At 40.7% G+C, this 27,679-nt stretch overlaps 1 long non-coding RNA gene across 2 annotated transcripts in view; it reads right to left on the minus strand.

Annotated features, from left to right (window-relative positions):
• Window positions 1-801: 801 nt before the first annotated feature.
• Window positions 802-27,679, minus strand: part of LOC103459465 (uncharacterized) — a 142,205-nt gene continuing 115,327 nt past the window's right edge. For both annotated transcript variants that reach the window (XR_014086059.1, XR_532747.2), the window contains 2 exons: window positions 10,745-10,889; window positions 802-9,017 (listed from right to left, as the gene is read on the minus strand). This is a non-coding gene — a long non-coding RNA (uncharacterized LOC103459465). The remainder of the gene's footprint in view (window positions 9,018-10,744; window positions 10,890-27,679) is intronic.

The raw sequence follows: 27,679 nt of genomic DNA on the forward strand, positions 1-27,679 counted from the left end.
GAATGCGGCTGTCAATCATCGCATGACTCCTGTCCTCAATCTATAATTCCAGAGTCCCCCGAGCAGCGTTGCCTGTTGGACTGAGATTAAGAGTGCATGCACGCAAAACGCGCAATCCTGCCCACACATATGGCTAAATGCACTTAGCGGTGCAGTGTGCAGTTACTCCCGGCTCATTCAGAAATCAGTATGACTTTAATTAGCCAAAGGAAACAAATAAACACATAAATAATATAAGACGGTGGATAAAATCACAGATAAATAAAATACAAGCTGGTGTTCCCATACATTTTTGATGACAGAGTCATATTGATTGGTCCGTGTTTGAAACTAAACAGGTTATATCCATAGCCCAGAGCAGTGAACATGCACTCCGTAATAATTATTTATGATATATTTGGAGAAGGGGCCGGTGATGTTTGGCATAATAAGCTGAAGCAGACTTCAGACTCTAATCACCAGGGTTATCCTTCGATATTAAGCACCAAGGCCAAGACTGAAAACCTGCGCTGCAGAAATACACAGTTTGGACTTTCTAGAGACCAAGAGAAATACATAAAATTGCCTTTTCAAAGACTAGTTTGGGACTTGATTTAACCTGGGCTCTAATCATGAGAAAAGTGAACTTGTCAGAGAGTAATCGCATGATTGATATGATGAGGCATGAATCTTAATCTGTACAAAAGACTTTTCCCACCAAGGCTGCTCAAAAGAGCACCGGACCTCCAATCTTAAATCAGCCACCATTACTCACATTTGGTTTCACACCGATGTTTACATCTACTCACAGATGTTTCATAGTGGTTTTGTTTTTTTTTTGTTTTTTTTGGGGGGGGGATTTTATTGATTCATTTAAAACCGTTCCCTTTTCAAGACTGGACAACTCACAACTGCAACAATTTGCAGAGAAAACCCTAAGATGTTTTCATGATTGTGAACCCGGTCCTGGCTCATGAATATCTGACCACACTTCCAATCACAAATGATGCATCTCATTTAAATTAGCTGGTTTTTCATCACAGACTTGGCCTCTACGCATAGTTTATAAATTTTCAACAGCACTGATGTCAAGTTCATTCCAGAGGATTATTGTTAGCTTGCTTTGTATAAAAAACAAAACAGTTTTACCGTGTGTTTGGGTGGTTTCGGGGCGGTACAGGCAGGGGGTGGGGGGAGGAACCCTTATGGTATGTTATGTTGATCATGAGGAAGAAAACCCCGCTAAGTAGCACCATTAATCAACACAGTGGAGCCCATGTGTAATTTACTAACATTTCTATCGTCGTCCTGTTCGAACACCCACCCTTGCTACCTTTCTTTGAGTCTATTCCCTCAAACTTCAGATGAGCTTTAAAGTGACAGTTTTGGAACAGAGGCTTCTTTCTTGAATTCATGTCGACATCAAACTGGCCTCAAAGTGGACAGTGCCACTTTTGTTCTGCTAATTTCTGATTTATGATGGGCCTAAGCCTTTTGTGGTTCCTGGGTGGTTCCCAAACATTTTAACCAAGGAAAATCCATTTGAGAGTGAAAAGTTGGATGAGATGTTTAAAGCTTGGACACAATTGGATGACTCAATAGGACAGTGATCCCAAACTTGTGTAAAAGCTTCTAGAACAGACATCCCAAAGCACCGGACTCAGTCCAACTGAAATGTTGTAGACTATTCTAAAAGCCAGGTGTGTGGCAAGAAACCAACCTAGTTAAATTTAATCTTACCCATTCAGCTAAGAAGGCAGCTCACATGTTCATCAAAAATTATGCCATAAGATGGGTTAAGGCTACAAAAGTGGATGTGGATTGGGTAGATTAAATAAAATTGAGTACATAAATTCAAGCTGGCAGTCAATCAAGGAAATTAAAACCCACAAAAGTTGTGTGTTGTATAATCATCCTGTTGTGAATGCATCGTTAAAAGCCTAAGATTAACACAAGATTGAGTAAATGTTTGAGTGGAACTGGAACTGTCCGGCATTAACATAAAAATAAAAGTGAGCAGAAGACAGAACGCTGGATGATTACCCTGTTTAGTCTGTACTGAGTCACCCATGACGTTAGAGACGGGGATTGATCCAATCAGCCTTGTCTGAGGACCACGAAGCACACGCAATACCTAAACCCCATTTGCAAAATTCCCAGATCTTATTTTGCGTCTTTATGTGCTGATAAACCCCAGGAAGATGAGACATGGACCTGTGGGTGACAGGTGAAGCACTTTGCATTTAACAAGCTTACACTCCAGTGTGGCTGTACATACAAACAGGGCGTAAGTAGCTTTGAAATCAATGGCCTCTGTGGTGGTGGGGGGCGGGTGGGTGCCCCCGGCCCCTCCTCTGCTCTCCATAGTGTCTGGCCGGCCAGAGATTAGACATTGCTAATCCATGTTTAATATCAAGGAACTGCTGTGTAAAAGATGGGGAGGGACAAAAACACGAGGCTAGCCCAGACTTCCAATTTCAAACAAATAAAAAATTGAACAGTAATGCAACAATAATCAGGAGTTCTTGTTTACATTGCCCTGATCTCTGACTCCGTGTGTGATGATGTTTTCCCGCGAGGCGTCAAGTGTGCATGAATGTTTGTCACGCACGTGTGGGTTTTGATTGGACTGGACAGTTTTTCCTGTGTTTGTTGAGCAGTTTCTTCCATCCAAACACTGTCCCACAACAGACCGCTCTGACACCCATCATCACACAGATGGTGCACTCTACTTGCCTGGGAAGAACCACAGAAGCAATGCAGTTTTCTCTGTCACCCACGTTGTTTGACCTATTCTAATTAGACTAAGCACCCTTTAAATAAGCAATGCGGTTTTCTTTTCAAATAGGCTACAAAGGCAGTTGCCTAAGGTGTCCTTACTAAAGGGAACACATAAGCATCTCAGAATCTCATAACTTTCAGAATTCTGATTGGTTGCTAAATCTTGCTAAATCTAGATTGGAGAAAGACGATATTGCACATTTAGATTTCATTCAAGGTGTTGGAGACGTACCTCTGGAGAAGCTTAGGGCAAGAATAGGCTACAAAACAATCTTCCAAAATTTCAGCTGTTCCTACGAGCATTCATTATGAAGATTTCCTTCAACGTCACCATGTTTGCTGTTGCCTGAAACATTCCCCTGAATTTAGAAACTGGCTAAGAACTGCCCTGTAACATCCAACAACCTGCCGACTTTATAAATGCACTGGAATATCGAGATGGATAGACTTATTTATGGACTCAGAAAACCACACAAAAGACCCACGGCAACTCTTTTAGAGCTGAAGAGACCCACTGCACACGTTGGACAATCTCTTGACAAGACAACAAATTGGCCTTTGGAAAATGTTTTGGTACAATATTCCCAAAATGTCATGTTTTCGCCAACCTGCACAACATTGTGTGTGGTGAAAAAATAATGACACACCATCCACACTAGAAGGCCTTAATGCCTGAATTTATATCCAATTGTGCTAAATAAATAAATAAATAAGTGCTGCTTCTGTTAGAATTTCAATCAGATAATAAATTAATTAGGGATTATTAAGTTGAACATCTCACCTAGCATTTGGGTGTATTGCTAATTAGAATCAGGAATCAAACTTTTCAATCTCAGTATGTTGACAGTTTCATTGATTAAATTGTTAAATCAAGACTAAGCATGTACTGTAATTACTTATTTACTCATTTTCATATATAAATACACAACTTATACATAAATAATCAAGGTAATCCTTATTTATTTTTTTATGATTTGCATGCTTAATAGTATTAACATTCTTCTCTTTAAATTAAAGCCAATGGATACTTTCGTACATATTGTAGGTTTTACTCAGAACTTTCTTTAGCGTTTTTGCTCAGCATCAGAATCCCATTCCAACCCATGCAGACTCCACACCAGATCACTTACGAATTCAAGAAGCCAGACTTGCTTGGCCACACACATATGCGAACACACATTCAACCACGAAAACCCACAAGAGAGCAGGGGGAGGAACCTGCAGAGGTCAGTATAGCAGCACCAAATGATCAAAGGGTTGGACTTCACGAGTGGGTGTACTCCTCTCAGATGGTGTACAAAGTTTGGAGTGTGCTATGTACGCGTATGATGCTGTGTGTGTGTGTGTGACTTCTCAGGGGGCAGAGAAATTTTCTTTTCTATTTGACACTTTGTGTTATTGTGTTCTGCCAAATCAGCCTGCACCTGTTATCATACGAGCAAAAACAAAAAAGGAAAAAAAAAAAAAGGTTAAATTATCAACTCCAGCTGAAAGCCGTGGTGAGATTTCCTTTGTTAATTAATTCCATGCCTGCCATTCTCGTAAACTCTGAATTTCTAACACGTGTACCCAAAAAAAAAAGGAAAAAAAGAAAAAGAGAAACACAGAACGGTTGCTGTTTGGAGGAGGGGTGGCGGGGGAAGGTGGGGACTGAAAGAAAAAGAGTATTCTTTTCCTCCTCCTCTCTGCTAGTTTTAATTGCAAGGTGCAAAAGTGAAATGCCTGTGCTACATGATAGTGTTAGAGGAAACAGGAGTGTCAATGAGTGAAGGTGGGGGTGGAGGACGAGGATGAGGGGATGGAGGGGTGAAAAGGGGATGACGGGCAGACAGTGGAGGGGCAGATCAGTGATGGGATTGGAGGTGTGTCGCACTGGACCTGCGCGTGTTTGTGTGTGCGTGTGCGTGCACGTGTGTGCTTGAGTAAGTGACAGATAGGAAAAGTGAGTCCCCAAGGTGCTCTCGAAAGAGCAATAGATAAAGATTCTCGGGGGAAATTTCTCTCATTAGTCTTCAGATACAGCTCGGTAATCCAGCCATGGCAGGTTACTGTTTGTCACCGAATAAAAACAAAGAACAGAAATAAAAAGAAAAGGAATAAATAAATAGGAAAATATTATTTTAAAAGGTAAAATTCAGCAAATCCACACAGAGGAGTTAAAGTATCTTCCTAAAGTATTCATACTCATTGAACTTTTCTTGCATTAAAACCCACAAACTTTACTATATTTAGTTGGTGTTTCATGATAGACCAATATAATGATTAGTATATTTTACAAAATTAAAGTAAATTGTGTTGTGTGCAAATGTAGTCACCCACATTTACTCTAAAATACCTGGTGAAACACCATGCAAGGAAGAGGTACCTTTACAGTTTTCCAGAGGCAATTTAAGGTGTCCAATTCAAGTTCACCAAGGTTGGCATTCTGCATGTTTTAGATGCAAAATGCCAACCTGCAGAGGTCATGCGTGGCTATGTCCACGCATGTGGACATAGGCACCACATGCATCTGGTGCCTATGTCCAGTGGTCATCATGCAGAAGTAGAAGATGCATCCTGGATAGGATGCCAGTCCATTACAAAGACACAAATTTTAAACAAACACTCATACCTAAGGGTACTCTTAAGTAATCAATTTCCCAACAGTGATACTTTTGGGTTGCACAGTGGCGCAGTTGGTAGAGCTGTTGCCTTGCAGCAAGAAGGTTCTGGGTTCGATTCCCGGCCCCGGTCTTTCTGCATGGAGTTTGCATGTTCTCCCTGTGCATGCGTGGGTTTTCTCAGGGTACTCCAGTTCCCACAGTCCAAAATCATGACTGTCAGGTTAATTGGCCTCTCCAAATTGCCCCTAGGTGTGAGTGTGTGGATGCATGGTTGTGTGTCCTGTGTGTGTGTCTCTGTGTTGCCCTGCGACAGACTGGCGACCTGTCCAGGGTGTATCCCGCCTCTCGCCCAGAACGTTAGCTGGAGACAGGCACCAGCACCCCTCCCGACCCCACTAAGTGACAAGGGTGTAAGAAAATGGATGGATGGATGATACTTTTGGACTGTGGAAGGAAATCGGAGTACATTCTTGATGCAAGACAAGTCAACAGTCCTACAAGCTGCGTCCATCTCCTTGTTTTAACGCAGTTGATTCAAGTGGGTGAACTGGATCCCCAATAAAGCCAATTCACCTTCAGGAAATTGAGACCTCCAGTGTCACCTTCTCCTTTGTTCTTGAAACATGTTTACAATCCTTCAAATCAATTAACCCTTGTGCGTGCGAGGACTGAGGCAAACGTAGAGGACTATGGCAAATGATACAAGTTTTACGTGTGTGGCGTCGGTTGGACCCCATTTCTACATAAGTAGCACTGCTTCAAGTCTAGCTTTATTTTCCTTCAAGTAAATGGGTGACACTAAATAAATCCTGGAGGCGGCTAAAGGAGAAAAGTTTTGATGAAAACGTATACATGTGTGGGAATGTTCCAATCAAAGCCCAGACTTAAATCCAATTGAGAGTCCATGGTAAGAATGGACAATTTAACTGATTTTATGCTATTTTGCAAATATCTAACCAAAAATATATTAACATTTGTCTTTTTAAGCTGACAAAATGCAATACTCATCATCAGACTCAATTGATATAGATTAAATGAAGTTCTCCTGCCTTTGTGAAGTATCTTCAACATAATGACAGCAATATCTTTAGTCACTAAAGCGTCCTCTAACAAGATAAACGTGCTATCTGTTGACACGCAGCACTGTTTACCATTCACAAGAATGAAGAAGGGGGGACAGGGGAGGGATTCGAAGTCGACGTACAAAGAGAGAGCGCTTTGATCGTGACACCCAAGATACTGCTGGTGTGAGAAAACACACCCCAGTCTAAGTGCACAACATATTAATCTTGCCACTAAAACAGCCTGCAGTTATCTCCTCAGTATGAAGCGCTTCTTGCAAGGAGAAACAAAAGGAGCTCTTCCCTCAAAAAGAAACGCGAGTTTTGGACGTTTTTATTACACCGTTAGCGGCATCAATTTCAAGCAACAAAAGGAGGCTCCTGCTTTCGTGCCACCTCTGAGACAAAGCCAAACCAAGACAAATGAATTCCACAGCACATGATTGTCTAAAAGAGGTGAAAGAATAGATCTCCACCTTTTTTTTGCCTCATGCTGTCTTGACAACATTACAGAGGCAACAAATGTGCCCTTTCAGGGGCAAAAAAAAAAACATGCAGCTCTGACAGTCAAAGGCCACTAAATGTAAGAGGGAAAATCCTGGATCTTCTCAGCATTCTAATCAATAATCACACATGCCTAACTGCCTCTTCTGCATTCTTTTTCCCCCACTGCTGTCAAGAAGCTATTGGATAATAGATGCGGTAGGAAATGCATCTTCAGTATTTCAAGTCTTGCCTCAGATTCTGAACAGGGACTTTAACTGGATCTTTATAGTGGCTACATTTGTTTTGCTCTACAACTTTGCATTTTAGCTCTGTCTGGTTAGGGTCTACGTCCCATTCTCATGTCCTTTACAGCCTGAAACAGGTTTTCTTCAAAGATCACACATGTATTCACCTCCACCATGTTTTAACATGATAGTGATGTGTTCAGCTCTCTGCAGTTCATCCAGAGATAACATGGACCTGGACACTGCTCTTCTGATCGATGCTCTCATCCATGTCATGGTGGATTTAGAGTGGAGCTGCAAACCTAGTCAAATTTCAATCATCATCACCATGTCGATGTGGACCATATTGCATTTGGACTTCATGTTTGGTAGATCATAAAATATTCAGTGCCGTGCCTTAAAATTAGGTTTTACGCCAATATATTTGGAAGTTTGGATGAAGTTTTCCTGTCCTTGTTTTCACTGATCTTTTTATGCACACTAGGAAGTATTGTGTCAGAAAAGATTGATAGAAACAACAAAGTTGTAATTACTTTCTCAATTTTACTAAAAAACACATTTTTAAGCTCGATTAAAGTGGTTTTTAGCTTTTCCGCAAAAGTTGGAAACACTTATTTTTAATAATGGCATTCATCAGTTTCCTTCCACTTACAATTACACACTATTGGTTCAGTCTGTCACATAAAATCTACTCAACTAAATCCATTGACGTTTGTGGCTGTAATAAAACAAAATGTATCCGTAATTGTTCCTTTGTGTCTGTATCATCTCAACCGAGCAGGAAATCTGTGGCATCATGAGCCTCAGCAGTCCATTACACCTGCCGCTCCCCATCTCGCTCGTTATCCTTGCAGGTCAGAGGTCAGGCCCCGCTCATCCCTGGTGGTCTCTTAACTCTTAGCACAACAAAGAATGCAGATGACACATCACCATTGCATTGGAAGGTTATGCACTGTCCAGCCTACAGAGGTCTCCGACGCCTCGCTCATTGCATATTTCAGAAAATGGGTCCACGTGTCTCAGTCCAAGCCTTTCTGCTGGAATGACCGGTGGTTTCCCTCTCACCATGTGCAGGCAGGAGGAGTGTGTGTGTGTGTGTGTGTGTGTGTGTGTGTGTGTGTGTGTGTGTGTGGAGAGGATAACATTTCAGCACTGTGATGACCTTGGAAATAGCCCTGTCTAGTTGTTCTTTAACACAAGCACAGCTCCCGTTTTATGGATGCCTTTGTATTATTAATACCATGAGGCGAGAGGTGAGAGACTGTGGGCTTATTGATACTTGAGTGCTGGGCAGCGTTGACTTGTTGTAAGAGCAGAATAATGCTAAGTTGTGGAATAACATTGAAACCGCAAACTTTCCCAAACGCTGGATAAAAGAGTGGCTGTTCCACACGCTCGGAAGGCCACACATGAGCTCATTTTGGAGCGTTTTATCATTCTGTTGGGATCAACCTACTGCTAATATATCACGTCCTTCTGTTCCGAATGGAAAAGATCAAGCTGGACGCCTGTAAATGTGATTTCTCGCTCAGGCAAAAAACACTGATGTTCTTTGAGCATGGTGGAACCCTCTGGACTCTGGAAAAAGCAACAAAGCAGAATTATTGCACCTCGAGTTGTCGGGCTGGAGCCGGTCACGCTCCGCTGAAAGTCCTGCCTGCGACTGAGATGGCACGTCGATCAACTGGATGTCCTCGGGTGCGAGCCCGGCTGGCCAAGCAGAAGCGGCCACAGAGCTTGCGAAACACTTCTCTTTTTTGTTGCCCAAACTTCAGGGCAAACCATGCTGAGGGAGTCGATGTTTGCTTGCGAGTTGGAGGGAAGTTGCACTACACCTCCCCGAGGCCAGTCTTCTGAAATGCCTGAAAGTGGGACAAACCCAGCGTCAAATCCACCACACGCGTCACACCAAAGTCAGCAGAAAGTCGGATGTAGCACAAAAATTCTGGTGAATGGACAACAAGTGAGTCTTTCTACTGGCTGCTATGCACACAGCAGTAATCAAATATGGATTATTATGACATGTATAACAAACCCTATACAAAGTATACAAAGAGTGGATGTGGGAACACAGAGGAGCGCTACGGCGAAGACAAAGATACAACATTACAGGAGATTATGACTTCTCCCTTCATTTGAATCTGCACTCAACTTGAATAAAGCTATTTATAGAGGTGGCTTTGGATCTGCTGGGAGAATTATGTAAATTCAAATAACATATTCTTTATATCAGAGTAAAAATAATGAAGGGCCCCCGTAATGCAGTTGCCGTAACAATGGATCGGTTTGAGGAAGATTTTTCTCCAACCCTGATCTTGCAGAACAATGCCTTGTTCATGGACAATTAAAACAAAGAGCAATGGGGGTTCTGCTGGGACGCGGCCATGAACATAAATGTCCTTTTATGGCGCGTGCAAATTGTCCCTCCTTTCACAACGACTGAGCAGGCTCAACCTTAAGGGATCAAAAATCACACACGCGGGGATCCTTCTCATCCATTTCCTCGTGCAGTGTCACCCTTTTCTTAAGGCCTTTGCCTCCAAATGCTCCAGCGTTTTGTAAAACTCGCACTATTTTTCTGCTGGTGATGACACAAAAACATCAGATTAGCCTTTCATTCTTCGCATTCTGCATGTGACAGGCTGGTAATAACCCATGGCTCATAGCACATTTGGTATGGATGCAGAGAGCACATTTCAGGAAAAGATGTGACTTTTTCTAAACTAGCACTGAACCAGAGTTGCCTTCTTCTGTAATGAGTTTAAAACCTGAGATGGCACTTATACCTATATAATATTACGAAATCAAAATAATTTGTCATGAAAACAGTCAAAAAGCTCATAGAGAAGCTAGTTTCATATTCCAGTTGGACTTGGTATATTCTTTCACTGCCATTAAAGCAGAAGTACCAACATCTGCTTTAATGGCCAAGCTAATTCTATCATTGATTTTCCAGCAAACTCACAATCATCAAGAGGAACATGAGAGACACCTGACCCATAAATACGGATGAGCTGAAGGATGTTACTACAGCAACCTGATCTTTTCTAACATTTCAGCTGAGCCACAAGCTGATTGTCTCCATGTCATGTCGCATTTATACAGTAATTCATGCACAAAGCACCTCAAGTAAGGTGCTCTGCGGACATACCTTTCTGTAGGCCAACATTTCAGAATGCAACTGTTAAGCTGAATATAATTTACTTGCCCTCTAACAGTGGAAGATTTCCTTGGATTGCAAACAGAAATCCTTTTAGTACTTTGAGGCCTTCACTAGCAAAGACTAGCAAAACTATCAAACCGTATTTGCACAACAAAGTGCAGCAGCAACATGGGAAAAGATGCGAGAGCAGATACTTTCCTTATGTGAGGTGAGCTTTATCTGATTAGAATAAGTATTTCTCAGAAGAGCGGCGTTTGGCATTCCTGCGTGAACTGAAGCACGAACAAAACATGACTGAAATTCCAGAATATTGCAAAAACAGAAAGATGTAAAAAAAAAAATAAATAAATAAAAAAATTCCTAAAACACAACAAGTTCTGCACTTTTCCGGAATATAAACTTTGATGTGAAAACACTGCCACTGACCTCGTGGCCGATTGGTAACTTTTGACCTGCTCAGTCTGAATTCCAACTTCTTTGGCCATTCTTGTTGCATTTCCCTCTGGGGAAGTAGAAAAATCAAACTTCCAGGTCTGACCTGAATGCAGCATTACGGCTGTACAGAGAAGAGCTGCAATAAAAAAAAAAAAGAAGAAAGAAAAAGGTATTTATTATAAGTAAACCTTGAAATATTTTTAGGCAGTTAATTAATATGCATCTGAATATTCACTTATATCTTCTTACAATAACTTAATTTATGTTCAACAAGCTATCCATCCATGTACAACAATGTTTATTTAGTATAAGAAGATTATGTAGTGAAGAATGAAATCAGCGGGCAACTGAGAAAAGTCGGGGGGGGGTTTTTCTCCCATTTTCTGTCGTGAATGCCTGTTTCCCTTTCTTCCTTATTTTATCTCCAGCCCTCTGCATAGTCTTTGCTTCACATTCCGAGGAAGCCAAGTGACCTCAAAAGACCCCTCGCAGTCATCAGTCTCCCTCAAATGCTGGTTAATTAACAAAGGCGCAGTTTCGGCTGTGGCTAAATAGCCAGATCCCGTAATCAAACCGGGAGATCTGACAGGCTGTGATACAAGCTGCTAAGCAAAGGAAGCCATTTACTCACACAGAAACAGAGCACAGGAAAAAAAAATAATAATTACGTTCAGCCTGACCAGTCTGCGGTGTGTATGTGATGGCATTGGGTGTGATAAAGGAGGAGGGCGGAAGAGGAGGAATCAATTGTTAGCAGTTTGGGAGAGAAGGAAATTAGAATAAAAAGAAAGGAAAGGAAAGAGTCATGCTGACCAACAGGCAAAGAAAGGACGCAAAAAAAAGGAAAAGACAGAGTGCGACCTTTCATTCTGGTCCCCTCCCTTGACATCGCTAAATTGCTTCTATTGACAATCAACACCTTAAAAAGGTTATAGGGGACATTCAAAATCATTCTTTCATCAGCTTCGAAGCTCAAAACCTCCTCCTCCCCCCCTTCCCACCCTGCTTTTGTATCACTCATGAGAAAGAATGAGAAAGGAAAAGGAGTGGCAAAAAAAATATAATATGGCAATTTAGCTAAGTAATTACAGCATTTTACTCTCAACTACCTACCACCTACCCGCGGCTCCGTTGGCAGAGAAAGCTAATAATTCAATTTCTCAGTGACAGTAATTGTCAGTTGGTGTACCTAAAGGTCATATCAGTCACCCAAGAGAAAGAGAAAGGGAGAGCCCAGTGACACAATCACACAAGAGCAATTTAACATCAGAGCTAATGGGAGGAGTGAAGACGTGATGGACAGAATGAATGGGAGAGAGGTGGAAAACAGAGGGGCCTGGATGTTTGCATGGTCAGAAGATGTTTTCTTTTCTTCCTTTTTTTTAAAAAACCTCAGTCTTTACTTTAGCCCAAAATTATGCATAGTACTTCGTTTGCGTTTGAGAGGAAAGATCTCGGAAAATAAGATCAAACCACACATATCCGTTTTTGATTTAAAAGTGTATATATATTTTTTCATGCTAATCGATGGGATTTTAAATGCAGAAATTTCAAGTGCTTGGTGTCACAAAAATCTTGAGTTCCCTCCACAGTTCCTCTATCTCTACCGCCAGTGACAAGGAACAAACTAAATCTAAACCTAAATGGATTGATCAATAATTTTGGGATTAACTGGACACAGTCTCAAGAAAACCAATCAAGATGCTGTAATACTTGTTCTGCGCCAGTAGGTGTTAAAAATATCAAAAGTAACTACATCAACATTCATAAGAAGATCCCAAGCATCCCCAACGCTACTCTGAAGATCTACACTCTGAGGCTTCGCAGTCTGACACAGCTTTCAGTTCATGGATGATATTTCCGGTTGGCTCATTTACATAAAATAATACATCTGCCAACCTGGACAAAGCAAGTGTTAATGATCTGATGTAACGTTTTCTTTGTCATTGGCTACAAAGACAAGAAATATTTTTGAATGAGTCAGGGTGAGTCTTTCACACACAGTGTTGGTAGCATCATGCTGTTGGTCTGGTTTATTTTCAATGGTGCTTAAACATCGTACCTAATATACTGGGCAACAAAGCAGAAGAGTAATCACCATCCCCCCTAAATCAACACTTAAACAATTGAAAAGAAAAAAAAAAATCACCGACAGTTTTGTTACCATGTGGACGGGAGGTGTAAACGGGGCAGCAAGTCTGTACCCCTGTTAGCATAGAAACTGCCTAAAACTTTCTTTTTTCGCTCTTTTTTTCAATATTCCTCGTTAATAAAGGCAATTCAATAATAGATGCAATAAAAAGGTTGATACCTCATAAAGCAAGAAGTCAGGGCTGTGAGATAGGTAGCAAGAGGCCAACCTAGCCTGCCAAGTAATTGACTAATACAGTAGCTGGTATTAAAGTCATTCAGTGCCAAAAGGGAACAGGCAGCCGCTTGACCCTGAGCCACTTTGGACTAATCTAGCATTCAATCCAGCGTGTAATGACTGCTAGACCTGTCAATCCTCTAGGCTCTCCTTCACTCTCACACTCTTTCTCTCTCCCTCTCTCTCACACACACACTGACTCGTATTCCAAACAGCACTCCCAAAAGATACACCCCAAGTCAGCGTGTACATACAAGAAAACCTCCCATTCTTTCTCGCTTCTCACCGGGAAAATAAAACGAAGTCGTCTGTGGCTTGCCCGCTTTAATAGGTGTTGAAAGGGGATTTCAAGTCATTCAGACCGTCCAGATCCATCATCGCGCGGCGCTTCGAAAAGTTTCACTTCAGAGTTTTCAAAACAAATGAGCGCAGAGAGCAAGCGTTTTAGAATTGATGCTTCCATGGGAAACACCTAAGAGAAATTACCCGAGCCCCTTTACCAGACTGTGTTTTAGTGATCAATAGCTTTAATCCGCAGCGCGAGATATCCACTAGGATTGTAAAACAGACTTAATGGCTAAAGAAGGAGAGCACTTTAAAATTAAAGCTATCAATTAGGCCAGTACGTTTCTGGCCACACAGTGTTTGGCATCAGTTGCGTGATTGAGGTTTAGATTATCCAGAAAAGTAGAAATAAATTACAGCATATTCTATAAATGCACAGTAAATCACTTTTTCTTTGTGGTTATGGTGAAAATAGTGAATCGCATAATGATTCACAACAGATTTGGTATGAGATTTAAGGTGGATGATATACTTATATTATTTTCCCTAGATGGATGATGTTGACAGAGTATAAGACGGAAAACCAGAGACTAAAACCCAAACCAAAGCATCTCAAAATTAAACAAATTTGACATTTATTTTTCCAGCACATTGTCAACTATTTTTATAAAAACCTACAGAATGGCTTCCTGTTCCCTCAACTTGCTCTGCCTTCAACTAAAGCCAATTAGAATGCATTTGGTATCCAAAATAGCTTCATTTGTTTATACCGATTGTCAGATTTATTAGACTACAAGCTAGAAACTGAGAATCTTCATGCTATGGTGGCCGACAGGTACAAACGTGCAGCAAATGGCAAAATACGCCAAAAACAGGTGTAGACGTGCAGCAAACAGTGAAACGATCCGCAAACACACAAATAATGCAAACCTTAAAAGATGCAAGAACACACAAAAAAGCTAATGCAACAGAAAAATGAAGGAAAAGAACCGAGGCAATCACAAAAAATAAGAGCAAAAACTTACAATCAGCAAAACAAATGCAAATGAAAAATGCTGCAATCACAGAAAATATGAGCAAATCCTGCAAATATTTAATACATCAAAAACCTTAAAACATAAACATAATATGGAACACTATTTTGTGGCAACACCGTCATACCCACACAACTTTTAACCAAAATGGACAATGGCTTTCATATATTTTACTTTTTGTCCAAAACATATTTGTCTATTATAGATGATTCTTGGGAATCCAACATCCCTTACTTCTTTGTTTTAAAGGATATATTGCATAATATGTTCCTATATCTCTTAAACAGCACAGATAATTATCCAACAGAATAAACTTGTGGCTATTTTATGATTGCACGAGCTAAATTACGAGTGCCTTGGTAGTACATCAGCCACACAGACGCTTGCTGCTGAATCCGTGGTCATATCACCAAACAAAACGATACCTGTCACACTACTTGTGCAAGCACCTTAAAAGAAACCCAAGCGAGAGAGAAAAGAAAACCGAAGAAACAGAGGCACTTCACAACACTGTCATTGCCATTCATAATACGCATTGACGTATAAAGAGGGCCATTAGGGGCCCCAACCTGGGAGCCATTAAATCATTTTAAATCGTTGTAACATCCCATTAGTGTCAGTGATGGGACCACCTAATGGTGTTTTAGAGGGATAACCACGAGGCGCTCCATTTGGACTGAATCACATGGGTCCTCTCTCCTCTTCTACGGCCCCTGTCCCCAGCTTTGCACCTCCATCTCAAAGATACCGAAGGGTCACCCGTGGTTTGAGTGCCGGGCCTGACACAGGGGACCTTAGGAGGTCTTTTTTTTCTTTTTTTGCCTGTTAGCAGCTGCTTTTTTTGTATCTCATGTATGAGGAAGGCTGCTGAATAAGGAAGCAGAGCAATACCACCCTGATGAATTAAGCATGATGCAGGTAGTTCATAATAGGCCCATTATGCTGCCTTTAGCTGTGTCAATTGAAAACAGGAAGACAAAAACCTTGGTGTGTCTTTCTCTTGGGAGAAAGTCTGTTGCTGTTGTTGCTTAATAATATCAGGCAGAAAGTTCATGCATACAGCAATTTTTCAAGCTCAGGACATCCGGGGTTTTCTGGAAGATGAAAATGCGACGAAGGATGCCGCAATTCTCAAAGCCAGAGCACTGGTGAGATTTACATAGAGAGTATGAGGACCTGGTTTTCCAGTATTGCTCGAGTTTCGCATCAGCGACAAAGTTCATCTTTAACTGTTCTCCATTTAATATTTTTCATGTCATAGTTCATTGATAAACTCACAAATATGTTCTTGGTTTTATGGATCACTTTGTGACCTAACATTGTACAAGTTAATCTGCTGATGTCATTGTACCGTTTGTACTTTCAGGAAACTTCTCAGAAAACAGCAGCATTCACCTGAGAAACATTCACATCTCAAATGTATTTATTTAATAGAAGTGATGCCTTGCAATATTAAAAGAAACAATACTTTTGATCATATCTATCTCGATAAATCACAGGTTGTTGTTTTTTTTTACCATTTACATACTGTACAGGACGAGCAGAAGTACAGTAAGACAGAACGCAACAATCAACTTTAGTGAGGGAAAGTTTGGTCAGTAGTGAACAAAATTGATAAGGACATGCCAATTTTATGTCTCACCCTTTAGGAAGGAATATGTTCGGTGTCAATTTTCTGTGTAATGGACTCTGCAGAACCTGCTGAGTTTCACTCCATGTCTCTTTTGGTTCCATAATGACGGTTTGACTTTTGAAAGACAGCAATGACCTGATTGATGACTTTAAGAAACACCTAAAGGCAGCTCAAAGAAGTGCTCACCTTTGAACTATTTTTTTGTAAGAGGCTATAGTTAGGTTCATTCTACAATCCTTTCCATCACAGTGATTATGGTTTTGAAATGAGTTCCTAAAATGGACCAGAGCAGTACCATGTGGGTTAACTTCAGCCATCAAAATAGAGTAGCCCGAAAGGTCTCTTAGATATCTAATGTCACAATTCTAAATCTTAATTTTAATGGAGATCAGCTGGTGCTTATGGCAGCAGTTTTACCAACCTGGTTGAAAAGAATCAGGACTAAGATCTGAAAAGGTTCTCAATCAAAACCCGAATCTCTTTGGCCAACAACTCATACAATTCAGTTATGTCAATTAAAGCAGGAAAGCAATGTGTAATAACAACCACCTGCAAATAAACAGGGCAGCAAAATGTGATTACCTTCTTCGATCAAATCACAAAGGTGATGGAAAAACCTCTAATCAGAACATCCAAACCCGAAAATATGCCAGGCTGATGCAACTTGGAGAAGAAGAAGAAGAAAAAAAAACTCTGTGAAATATGCATCTCTTAACTTTTTTTTTTTTCTCTATTTTTCTCGGCTGGATGATAAATAGCACATTCGGCAGACCCTTGGTGTGCCCTCAGAGTTCTTAAAGGAACAAAGCCATGATGAATGGATCAATGCCAACAGTCTAGGAAAACAGCTCTTCCGGCCGATAAAAAAGATTTGCCAATGACAACTGGGGGACAGTGCTGACCCAGAGAGTGAGTCTTTGGGGTATGCCCCCCCAGAGGAGCCCTGGTGATGGAGCTAGGATCACCATTAGGGGGAAGATTAAGTGGCCCTGGCTTCCTATTCTTACTTAATTATACATGCAAGCCCTTCTCTACGGCCCGCTGCAGCACCTCAGAAAAAGGCAGAGTGCTTCTTTGTCTCAGCCACTGGCCGTCTCTTTGATGGCTTATTGGATGTCTCTCCTGACAACCGCCGGGCACAGACACAACTCCCATTGGCCAAGGTGTCAGGAAAGCCGAGAGAGATGGATAAAATGGGAAGAAGAATAAGAAAGAGTTGCAGAAGACAGCAGGGGAAAGACGGGCGTATTTAGTTTTCATTACACCGGGAGCTTGAAGAACATGGGGGAGGAAAAAAAAATGTCCTTGTCAGAAGGAGAGTCTCTGGAGGTGCTCGGAGGCGTGCCAGTGCCATTCACTGACACTCAGCTGACAAATATGAATAGAGCAATTCATGCTTGAAAACAATGGCTTATGAATAATCAACAGGATCCATGAATCCCTCTAATAAACAAAAACATACCACTAGGGATGGAGCGGACAGAAGAGACAAGCTAGAAAGACGTCTAATATATGCTAACAACATGCATCACTACGTGACAATAGTTTTGCTACTTTGCAGCAGCTCATATGCATCCAGTGTGCAGAACTCGCTCGTCAAAACTCCTTCAGTTCCAATACCGAAGCAACAACTTGCAAGTAAAAATGGCCCGTTTTTGTTCTCTTTAAACTTTATTTCAGTTTACCCCATCGTCTCCAGAAGTCACCCAATCAGTAGATAAGCTCTACATGTGTGTAGCTGAATCTTAGAAAAAGTTATGCGTGGAGGTTTGTGTGAGAACGTTAGCGAACAAACAGCATCGTGAAGACCAACAGATGGGTCAGGGGAAAGGCCATGCATCGCAAAACTTTCTATTTCTTTAAAGCTGGCATACTGGCGCAGATCGAATCTAAAGGGTTTCAGAATGTTGACAAGAAACGGCATCTGAAATATTCCTCTACATAAGAGGATTTAAAAAAAAATAGAACAGCGAGTACACTTTCACATCAGGTTGCGCAAAGGACAGTGTCAATAATTAATCCTGGAGGCAACTCAGCTCCAGTGTACTCATCATGTTTTAAGAACATAACTTGAGGATGTCATTAATATTCAATGCGACTGCGAAGATGCTCCCCATCATCGCAGTTTTTGTGTGTGTAGGGGAGTGGAAATCAACATTTATGTCCTTAGGCAACTTTGACTCAAACTCGGGCTGCATCTGTCGAACGTGGAAACATTTAACAAGGATTACAGGGTGTTAGCGGGTTAATAGCTAATCGATACGTGGTCTGTAGTGCCTGTGAATTCCCAGTGGTCTTATCTAACTAATCACATATAGCCGAAAGCTCCTGCAAAACGAAGGGATGTGATGAGGTTTGAGGATGGTGCACTTGTCTTCTGAGAAGTGACTGGTATTTAGGAAGTTAAACAGGCTATTTGCATTATTGTATTTTACATTTTTTAAATACAAGTTTCTGAAATACTCGAGCAAATCTTACAACAAGTACATCAAAAATGATTTTTTTTCTTTTCAACCTGGCACTTTGCTTTTGGGAAAGGGAACATATCACAGAACTGTCTCGTAACTAAGGCCGACATGTTATTTCAACCAAATTAGCAAGAGCTGCTTTTAGGACTAAAATCAATAATCAAGCCCACTGTTTACTATTCTAGCAGATTGGGTCAAAGCTTGAAGCAAACTGAAGGGTGTGTGTTTGCTTTAGACTAAGAGGAAAGTTTGCAGAGGAAGTTTGGAGTTGGGGCGCTCGCTTATTAAGATCTTTGGCCGTTGCATTTGAAAGTGCAGCCTTTTTTTTTTTAACGCTGAGAGGTTAACTAAGGCACGTCATTTCACGAACATAAAATATCACGCAACTCTGCATTAACATTTATGCCCATAAGCTATCTATTATTAATTATAATTTGAGAATGATGAGCTGAAAGTGACATTAATGGGAGTAACAAGATTGATTTACTTGGACTCAACTCGGAAGACTTTGATAGAAGCACCATGTACACACTGCAAATGAGCATGAGCACGTACACACAAATTCATGGCCATCATTTTAAAGGACATTACTCTGACTTACGTCCTTTTCCTGAAAAACCACCATAACTCAGCCAGTTCATCTTACAGCATCTCGCAAAAGTATTTTTACCCCTTGAAATATTTTGTTCCAGCTCGAACCTTCAATGTATTTTATTAAGATTTTATGTGTTCGTTTTTATGCATAATGTCACCGTTGCTAGGACTTTTGCCTTACAGTATTAACATCCCAGCCTCGTATATCGGCCTGCCATCTTTCTCATTGGAGCTTGCATGTTCATGCTTCCTCCTCTTTTGGTAATCCAGTTTCTTTCGGTCACAACATTTTTTTTATTTTACGTTGTGTTTTAAATTGGTCGTGGGTGTGTGAATGCTTGGTTCTTTATCCTGCGTATTTCTGTGTTGCAGCCACCTGTGAACGTAGTTTGAGTTGGTTTTAGTTCTGAACTTTGACTACCCCATTCTACCACACACAAATGGTTTGATCTAAACCACTCCATTGTATCTCTAGCCGTATGTCCGAGTCCTAGCCTTAAGTCTTTTCAGCCTCCTAACTAGTTTTCTTTCAGGATTGCTCCGTATTGAATTTGATCTATCTTTATATCACTTCTAATCAGCTTTCCTGTCTCTGCTGAACAAAAGGATTCCCGTAATATGACGTTCAGAAGTAGTTTAAGTTGCTACCATCTATGTTGACCAAAAAACCCCCCAAAAAAACCACTTTTGATCTCATTTGGTCAGTCCGTGTTCTTCCACATGTTTGTGGTCTCCACTATATGGCTTGAAGCAAACAGGGGAACCTCTGTCTTTCCTTTGACAATGGCAGAAAATTGACTGAAAGTTTTATATAATTTATGAGTGTCATTATTTACATAATTTATAAGATGATTATCACGTTATGGTTTAATCATAATTCAAACACGATACAGTGTCTGAGGTTTCTCTAATATGCATTACAATCATAAATCAAAGCATACACATTTCTAATCTTAGCACGCTTACAGGACTAATCAGCGTCTGAATTCTACCATCAAACACAAACACATGTACCAGTCTTAACCAGAAACACAGAGGCATGAGTGAAATCAATAGGTGAAAATCAATTAGAGTGTGTTTGCATGTATGGATTGACACCTCGAATCATCAGCCCTATTGATCCCCCTCTGCTGTGATCTTCATAAAACCCATTTGTTCCGGCTGAAGTTTGCATATCCAGCCAATAAGTTGTTCTTTCTCCTCATGCTTGCATAAGCAGTAGCTGAGGGGGGTCGGGAAGAAAAACATGAGAATGTAGAGAAATATATTTTTAGGTTTCCATCAGAGAAAGGTTTTTTTCAAAGGAAGAATTCTAAAAGTTAATTCCACGCAAACATAAAAATGAGCTACAAATCTTAAAAATGGAGCCAGCTGAACTTTAACCCACATTTTCCCAGACTGCAGTTTTCACAACATTGTAACAAGCATGGACGCAGTTTGGTTTATTCAATATCAGTATGGATAAACATAGACCCACTTTATTGCAAAGCTAACAACAGATTTGGAAAGTCTGGGTTGGATTATTCTACATTGAATTCAGATTCTTTAAGGTTTACCCTGGAACCTACAGCAGCGACTTTCCAAAATTTCTCTATTTCCTCCTGGTATTTATCATTCTTTGTGATATGGCTATCGCTTGGGATCACTATGTCTATAATTACTATTTTCTTGTGATTTGTGTTGCACAAAAACATCTGATTGATTAGTCATCAGTTTTGTTTCAGTCTGGATCAAGAAGTCTCGCAGGATGTTTGCTCATCCTTCTCAACGACTGGTAGAGTTGTCTCAATCGCACTTGGTGATACCTCCCATATTCTTTCTTTGTTGTATCTTTCTGTTGCTATGACAGATGACTTATATCTCTATGTTGTCTTAATTTAAGTCTTTCCTACATCTTTATCCAGTGGGGACAGTTGTCCATATGGCTGGTGTTGTCTCTTAATCAAGTCTTTCAGTTACAAATTTTGTGGCATATAATCGTTTTTTTGCTCACCATGATGTCCCAAGTAGACATACACCAAAGTCCATCATTCACTCCTAATGCATACTCAAGTCCAGTTCTTATGAGCTACCATCTCAACTTTTAGATGTATCCCATCTCCAACACACCTGAACCAAATGAACTGCTTGTTACCAGACCTTCAGCCTGGTAACAAGTCATCTATGTAATGGTATGTTAAATTACTAGCCAGTTGCACTTGTTCTTAGTTTACCCCAGTTTTATTTTGTAGGTTTGTAGGTATTCTATACTGGACTTATCTTTTGAAAGGTTTGAAGCAAATATGTCTTATTTGAACTTATTCTCTTTTTGATGTGATTTCCTATTCCTATCAACAACACAGTTATTTATCTTCATACAGCAATGTAGTCAGTCAGAGTAACACAAAAAATGACTAATGCCACCAGTCCTGTCAGGGAACCTTGTGAATTAGGAAAAAAATACTAAGCACTGTTTTCCTTTCATTTGTAGTTATTCAGACTATGAAAAAAATCAATAAAATCAAATTCCAGACTTCTCAAACCTGCTCAGGAACATTGACATCCCCCTTAAAAAAACTCAAGTTCTCAACTGCTAATCTACCCACCATGAAACAAAAAGCCCAGATGAACTTATTTGTGACTGAACTGATTGCTCTTAATCATAAATTATGCACTCATCGTGGGCCCACAAAAGAAGACATCCCCACTCAGCAGTCAAATGTAATTACCAAAGTCAGGCATATACTCTGCTGTCTGGGATGCGTTCCTGACAAGCAACACTGACTGATGACCTTCCTGGTTGGAGACTCCTTTAGTTGGGTCGCTAAGCACAAGACACACCCCAGTCACCCAGCCACCTTTCTAAACTTCCTCCATCCAACCTGATCTTTAAAGTCCAATTACCTTCTCAGGCACTCATGTGACCAGGCAACTAAGTTATTTACAATTCGAATCATCGGGCTGCTATGAATTGTCTAGTCCATCATTCACAATCAAGGGTTTATCACCCCATGCTGCTATGTAGGGCAAAGAAATATGACTCTCCATCATCGACTGGCAGAAAGGGTTGGGCTTTGGTGTAAAGAGGAAAGGGAGGAGAGGGCTAATTTGACACAGCTCGCTTGGCTTGCCATAATTGCTCCGTCACTGTCAGTCCTTGAGAGGCCTTCTCGCCGTACAATTTGGACGCAATTACCGACCATTTACCAGTGGCCGTTACGGCCCCCCCCACCACTATCCCCTTCCCTAAAACCCCCCCGCCCGTTCTCCCGTTTGGCCGGTAGCTGGGATGTGCCATGCCTCATCAAACGTGGATGCGGCCCATTAATGAACACTGTTAGCATTTCTCTTAAACTTCTCCTGCCTCTAATAAACAAGCAGTGTTCCATGAAGGAGCATTGCCATTCTCGTGACATGATATTTATTGTCTCTGCTGGTGGGAGAGAGCCCAGACTTTAGGACAGAGGTGAGGGAGAGAGAGGTGGCTTGAAGTGAAGAGAGATATATCAGCGCAGAGTAGGGGGTGAAGCAGGGAGGGGTGAAGTACAAAGATGGATGAAGATGGGGAGATGCAGACTGTAACATCTCTTTTTGTGTTGATGATGTTAGTTGCCACCAGAAAACATTCTATTCTGAACAGATTTGTGCAATTCAGGTCAGAGGTTTACATGTCCTCTTTGGTATGAATGTCATTATTATGGAGAATTTTTGGAGACACATTTACTTATCAATATGCCCTGAAACAATATGCTAATTGCTGTCGTCAACAATTTCCGGAATAACTATCGCTCAACATTTGACCACTCTTATTGGTAGAATTTCTCCGTTCTACTAAACTAGCCTTCCTGGCAAGACCAAATTTTAGTCAAATTTCAAAGACTTTTAAACTAGCAGATTCTGTTTTGATCCGGACCCTCTCCTGTCACACTTGGTTGTGGCTGGTGACACTGGTGGTGTTCTGCCACTTTGCAGTTTATGATAAGCTTGTGGTTTTGGTGATTGCTGAGCCGTTCGGGAACACCCCAAGACATTTCCTTTCATCTTGGGGTCAGGGATGGGTCAAACGGTTGATAAGCAGCAGGGAAACAATACAACAATGATAATAAAGATCCACCAAAAGTGGATTTGGAACGGCTAACATTAAGGCGTTACCAAAGCATGTGAGTGCATGACATAATCTTGTTGCTACAAACAAAAGTGTACAGCCCAAGTACAAATTGTTAATAAATATGCATATGTATTTCTTTAAGACTGTATAAATTTGACAAATAGCTGTGAAGTAAATTAAAGACAAAAAAAAGATCTATAACAAAAAGCATCTCCAAAGTTCACTGTTGAGAAACTATATCAGAGCAGCAGATTGGGGTCACTGTGCTTCCTTAGAAACAAATTATTTTAAATGTGCTGAGCATTTTTAACAAGGGTGTCAATAATACTGAAGGGGACTGTATGGCTACACACACACACACACACACACACACACACACACACACACACACACACACACACACACACACACACACACACACACCCGCACACGCGCACACACACACACTACATATGTTTTAATAGGTACTGGAAAGAAATGAATAAAAGCGATGATCAAGCGTGAGCTGTGTTGTGTCTCTGGAGACATTACTCCACCGTCACATACGTCCCCCTCTCTCCGCTCACCTCTGAGACCTGAAGAAATTAATGAAGCCCAGTGCAACTGCAGTCAAAGGCACAAAATGGCTGCTCATTAATAGCCTGCTGTCATAGAGGCCATTATGACACAGCTAGATATTAGAAGTAGGGGAGATTTTATCCCCAAGGCCTCTGGTGACAAACAAAAATGATTGGAAAAAATAGTTAAGTTACAAAAAGAAAAAAAAAATATTGCAAATTGGTGTGGATGTACTGGCACACACATTTGATGTTGGAATGTTTTTTTTTGGTAACTTTCTTTGCATTCGTGCATGGTTTTGAAATCAGCATGAAAACAGCACAAAGTCTTGCTGTGATGCCATTTAATGCAAAGAAGTAAAAAAAAAAAACAGAACATAAAAACAAAGGGATTCAAACTCACTCAGAAAAACATGCTGGCATAAATAACCGTGGCAACAAAGTGAGACTTTTCATGTCTCTGTGGAGATACGAGCTGCCATTGTACTTGGTGTTTAGTTGCTCACCAATAAACTCATTAATTTGCTTAATTATGAAACTGCCTATCAATTTCCCCTCCCTTGGATATTTTCCACAACAACATAGCACATTTGGAGGCTGTGTTCTCACTATCACATAATAAACAAATACAAAATACACCAGGGCCTGATTAAAGGCCTTTACACTACAGAGAGCGCGATATGCGCAGAGAGGCAACAGTGTTTGTTTCTCGGCTCGCAGATGAAATTGTTTCAGCTCGTTTTTGACAGCTACAGACCGGTTGGCCATTACTGACTGGTGGGGAGGGGAGGGAGGGGATGCAGGGGGGAAAAGGCTGGTTGTAATAATTAACGTATACCAATAACCTGAATAAATTAATGCCTCTGTTGTGTGTGCGTGCGTGCGTGTGTGTGTGTGTGGAGCTTGTGGTTTTGTTAAGCTGTCGTGCAGTTGCAATTTCAAACGGGCTTTGTTCATCCTGATTATTTTTTTCTCTCTCTTGTATAGTTTGTATTCATGTGTGCGCATGCATGTGTGTTTTCTGAATATGTGGCAATATGATAAAATAATTGCATCTCAAATATAAAAGTTACCTTTTGTTCCAATTACTTAAAAAATGTTTTTAAAAAAACAAGCAGGTCATCTTTTCAGCAATTAACCTGGCCTCAAAATATTCGAATATTGTCTACAGATTATTGAAATCTCATGTGATAGACAAACACAAAGTAGTTTTTTACAGCACTAATTAGAAAAGCAATAGACCCATGATAATTCTGGAAGAGCTGCAGAGACCAACAGCTCATGTTAGAGAATTAATCATAAGAAAAAAATGGCCTTTATTGGCATTATAAAAGGATAATTTTAGATCAAAAACTAACATCATGCCCTCCATTAGACCTGGTGGTAGCAGAAGCATTCTATGGAACCACTTTAGCAGGGAAAACATCAGTGTGGAGGTTCAGATTTCAGCTGAACATTAACACTGGACAGCAAAGAGTATGAGCTCGATTGGAATGATTTAGATCAAGGGATATTCATGTGTTAGAAGAGTTCGATCAAAGTCAACTACAGCTAAAATCAACTGAGAATCAACAATAAGACCTGGAAATATACATAGGCAAGATCCCCATTCAGTTTGACTAAGCTTGAGGTGTTTTTCAAAGGGAAATAAGCAACTCCAATTTCAGACAAAGTTGGTTTAACAACATACTGACTCCGTGGAGCTAAAAACAAATATGCCCATCACTTTTCTGGATTTAATTTGTAAAAAAAACAAAAAACAACACACATTGTTTTGCCTTCCACTTCCCAATCATGTACTACCTTCTGCTGGTATATCACATAAAATTAAAAAAACACCAAAATCTGTGGTTGTAGCTTGACAAAAAAAAGTTCAAGATCTACAAAGACTTAGTCAAAGCACTGTATCTTAGTATTTAAAAGAAAATTTTTCATTCAAATCCTGAACACGTAACATGCTAAACTCACACCCACCCCTTATGTGTCTAACCAATTTTTTACCCCATATAGGTCTTTTACTCTGTTCTCCACTTTGAACTAGCTCATCCATTTTGACAGCAGCAAGAGCAGGACACATTCGCACATCTAAAACGTGCAAACCCTGTGTATGCACACAAAAGTGTCCTGCACCCACATAAACATTAGTATAAGATGCACACACAGGCACAAACAGGGGAGGGTGGGAGGCCATCGACAGACAGGGTAAATCTCATTATTTGGTCCTCATCCCAGAGAGTGAATTGAGAGTCAAGTAGGATGCATGCGGTAACCACAATGAAATTACAGCTGCTGTGAGGCTGAGCGCCGCTAATGCACCCCCATTGTGTCCTCGAGTGCATCTAAATAAGCTGGGGTAAAAGGCAGCCTGCACTAGGCCTGCTAGGGTTACAGTGTATGTGTGTGTATACTGAGCAAAATGTAAGGCTGTGATGTATAGGCTGTTTTTAGGGCAAATGATGGGCAACTTGCAAGGGCCACCTGATGCATCCTTGTAGAAGTCCGTGAGGCTTATGAACTCAGACGGCGGTAATGCACGCGTAAAGTCAGGATATTTTCCAAATCTCATTTTGAAAAGGAAATGTCAGCCTGTCCCTGGAAAACAAAGCATACTTCTGGCAGCACCAGTCAAATGGAGCACAAAACGTGTTATGTTTCACAAACATAACATGTAGTTTTTTTTAGCTACATGTATCACATGAAAGTGTATATTTGTCAGAGTACAGATCTCAAAATTGCAGTTTTTTTGTGTGCGTCTTGTAATAGTACTGTAAATGGACTGCATAAAGGCTCACTGTTCCCTTCACACGTTCCTAGTCATACCTGTTGACAGTCAATGCTGGAGGTTGAGGTTATTACAAAGTAATTTAAATTAAGAGTTTTTGTTAACCCCCTTGACCCCCAAGAAGATCGGCATTATGGGAACAATTTTTTTTGAAACTTTGCTGGCTCTCTTGTTGACAGAGAGAAAAAAAACTCCTGGTGAGACTTGTGTCTGTTTTTGGAGCGATAAGTCTCACATTAATGGCAGCAGAAAATGAAACCTCAATTGAAGATGACGGTCAGAAATATTACTAATCAATGGTTGACCCCTTCATGTCTTGTTAGAAGATTTTGTTGCAAAACCTGCTTCGCATAATAAGCTAGAAACCTCAAAATAAAACTGGTGAAAAGCTCCTATTCCATGCATAATTGAATAAGTTTAAATCAAAAGCTGAAATAAATCTAAAAACACACTGCAGCTGACGTTTCAGTTGCTACAAAAACTACAGTATTAGATATTGGGACAAAAAAAAAATGTGAAAGAAAAGAAGAACATAAAAATAAAGCACTAAAACTGTCAGAAAGATTCAAAACAGGAGATCCGGATCTATTCATAATGAATAAGAGATGTTTGAAAGGTGCAGGCTGAATATGAACAGTGAGTAGGAGGAGGACAATCACTTATCTTCCCATACTGCGCAATGCTTAACCCTCTCATAACCCCGTACCTCTCCCTTTCCCCTCACTGCCGGCTCTGCCTCATCAACAAAAGCCTTTGTACAGTCAACACTGCTGTTTTTATTCATGTAACATTTATCCTCAGAGCTGTCCGTCAGGCGCTGCGGGGACGGCTGATCTAAAACAGAGCCTCGCGCTCATGACAGGCGGATAGAGCCGTAACTCTAGAATGCTAACCTCCGCTGTTATTTGGCCCGCAGAGAGGCGGGAGAAACTGAGAGAGTGAAGAAAAAAAAAAGAGAGATACACAGCCTAATGACAAGTACAAACACAGGCACAGCTTTGTTCCAGCTCTATAAAACAGTTGACTTCAGTGGGATCGCCTTAGCTTCAATGGGCCCCATCAAACTGGTGTTATTTAGACTTCAAACCACGGAGTAAGCTAGTTGTGGCGTCTCTTGC

This window comes from Poecilia reticulata, chromosome 23 (genome assembly GCF_904066995.2).
Source record: "Poecilia reticulata chromosome 23, P_reticulata-male-v2, whole genome shotgun sequence".
NCBI lineage: Eukaryota > Metazoa > Chordata > Actinopteri > Cyprinodontiformes > Poeciliidae > Poecilia > Poecilia reticulata.